The following is a 2,962-nucleotide window of genomic DNA, read 5'->3' on the forward strand; positions in this document are numbered from 1 at the left end:
AATGCTCTTTTACAGAGGAAAGAGGCAATGGGAAGGGTTGTTAAAAGCCAAAGTCCATTGAGCTAAACTAGGAATTCCAAGTGTAGCAGCTTTTCCAAGACTGAGTTGTGACAGTCTCTCATTGGCTGGGCTGTTGTGGGGAGGAGGGAAAAACCCGTCTCCCAGCAGCTGGGGTAGTAAAGCAGTGTTGACCTGCAAGGTACAGCACTTCCTGCTTGGGTCTGCAATTGACAAGGAGTGGTAGGGCTTGAGAGCTCCCCCTTCTGGCCTCCGGATTCCGTTTTAAATGAGATTTCCTTTTATTTAACTTTTATTTATTTATTTAGCTTTTATTTATTTATTTATTTCCTTTTATTTAACTCTTGGAAGATGGGGAATTTGGAAGGTGGGGGCTCTCACTGCCCCGTTGCCAGGCAGTCTAGCTGTGGACATTTCAAAACTGCTTCCTTCTCTGGTAATTGTCTTCAGGGAAGGGAACGCCGTGCCCAAGGTTAGGTCCCCTTCTCTGGAGGCTTCCATAGAGGAGTCCAGTGGAGACCAGACCCCTTGACTAAATCTGAGACAAGTCGGCAGGGTCATCTGAAGCCCTAACTGCTGCTACATCACTGCTCAGCTTCTCCCTCCGCCCAGCCCTGCTGCCCTCCCTCTCCCTCTCTCAAAGGCACTTTCTAGAACATTCTAAACTTTTTGTTCATTCAGCTGAAGTATACTGAAGTATAATTGACAAATAAAATTCTAAGATATTTAAAGTGTAAAAGTGGTGATATGATATATGTATACATTGTGAAAATATTCTCCCTTTTTTTTTCCGGTAAGAACATTTAAGTTCTATTCTGTTAGGAAATTTCAATTATACGATATGCTGATATCAGCTATAGTCAGCAAGTCATATAGTAGATTCTCAGATCTCATTCTGCTTATATCTGAAAATCTGTAACCTTTTACCAACCTCTCCCAACCACCCCCAGCCCCTGGCAATCACCGTTCTACTGTCTGTTTCTAGGAGTTTGACGTATTTTATAGATTCCACATATAAGTGATACTGTGCAATATCTGTGTTTCTCTGTCTGTCTTATTTCACTTTGCATAATGCCCTCCGGTTTCATCCACCTTGTCACAAATGGCAGAACTACTTTCATTTAAAAATTTTTTTAATTTTTTTTTATTTCTGAGAGAGAGAGAGAGAGAGACGGCGTGAGCACGGGAGGGTCAGAGAGAGAGGGAGACACAGAATCTGCAGCAGGCTCCAGACTCCGAGCTAGCTGCCAGCACAGAGCCCGACACGGGCTCGAACCCACAAACCGAGAGAACATGACCTGAGTCGAAGTCAGACGTGCAACCAACTGAACCACCCAGGCGCCCCGACTTCCTTCATTTTTAAGGCTGAGTAATAAACATTCTGCTGTATAAATCTATCACATTTTCTAGATCCATTCATCTGCTGACAGACATGTAGAGCCAAAAATACTTGTTGTAGATGAAGGCTTCATCTGAGCCAGTTGCCAGGGAACCTGATTGAAGGCAACAATGAATCACTTGTTTCTCATTGACCTGTGATATTTTCCAAACTTTTCTTTTTTCATCTTTTTTATTACTTGCAGATATTGAATTTCAAAATTTGCACGTACATCTATCTTTTTCGCTATGTGATTTCTTCTAAACTTAAAGTACTTCCTCACATCCACACACCCGAGGATTGCTTACTAGTCAGTTATGTTTTCTCCCAGTTCACTTATGGTTGCCATTTTATTCTTAGCCTCTACTTCTAATGAACTTAATGTTAGTGAAGGATTTGAAGCAAACAAGTAAATGCCATTCTCCCTTCATTTGTGATGCCCCCATTGTATCTTAAATGGAGGCTGTGTTCTTACCATATTTTGCAACTGTAAAAAGTGTGCTAATAAAATACTGCTCGGAAATGGTTGTCGATGCTATCAACAATGTCCTCCCTGTGCATGGATTTCTCAAGGGTTCTTATCCTGTTGATGAAGTGTCCTGGCCAACGCTCTCTGCCCAGCTTCAGCAGGGTCAAGCACAGTACCATGTTTAAGAAAAAGGGTGGATCCTGGAGTCCCTGAGTGCCTCATCTGAGCGTCTGATTCTTGGTTTTAGCTCAGATCATGATCCCAGGCTCGTGGGGTCGAGCCCCATGTGGAGCCCCGCGTTGGGCTCCATGCTGAGTGTGGAGCCTGTTTGGGATTCTCTCTCTCTCTTTCTCTCTCTCTCTCTCTCTGCCCCTCTCCAGCTCCTGCGCTCTCTCTCAAATACATTTTTTAATAGAAAAAAGCGAAAAAAAAAGTGAAAATTTGGATCCCAACACTGGCTCTCTTTTACTTTCCAAGAAACTTACCCATACATTAGTGAACTGGTAACTTTGCCCCCAAATACCAAATGGAACTTTACATTCAGTACAGATGTTTATTGCCAAATTGCCAAGAAAACATTCGCAATTTCACTTCTTAATTAAACCAAATATTGCAAACGAAGGAAAAAAGAGTATTAAGTTAAGGTCAGAATTTTATTGTCCAGTAAACACACTTTTTGTGTGTATTGCCAAGTGAGGAGAATATGACCTTTCCATACAGTCAGCACATTCATGTTTTGCCAAGCAGGCATGAGGCTTCTTTCAAAAGATCTTAGTGTATTTTGTGCCAACCAAGAAGTTTTTATTCAGATCTGTCGGCAGAGCCTTTGCCAATGGGTATGTTTTCACTTGTGTGTTTTTTTCCTCATAAGTGTTCATGAGAAACCTATTTATAATGCTTCCCAAACTAGAATTTCGGAACAAATCTGAATGGAATTCACACGTTCAAAGCTTAGGTACAGTCTAAACAACCCCTGTAGCCAAATGAGGGGCCATGATATTCAGAGAGCTGGATTTTCCACAAAGCCCCCTTGATGAATTGTGCACACCTGTGCAACCCGCAGAGTGTGTCCTGAGTCCTCCTGGGCTGCCGGGAGT

The sequence above is a fragment of the Crocuta crocuta genome, unplaced genomic scaffold (genome assembly GCF_008692635.1).
Source record: "Crocuta crocuta isolate KB4526 unplaced genomic scaffold, BGI_CrCroc_1.0 scaffold26, whole genome shotgun sequence".
Classification (NCBI taxonomy): domain Eukaryota; kingdom Metazoa; phylum Chordata; class Mammalia; order Carnivora; family Hyaenidae; genus Crocuta; species Crocuta crocuta.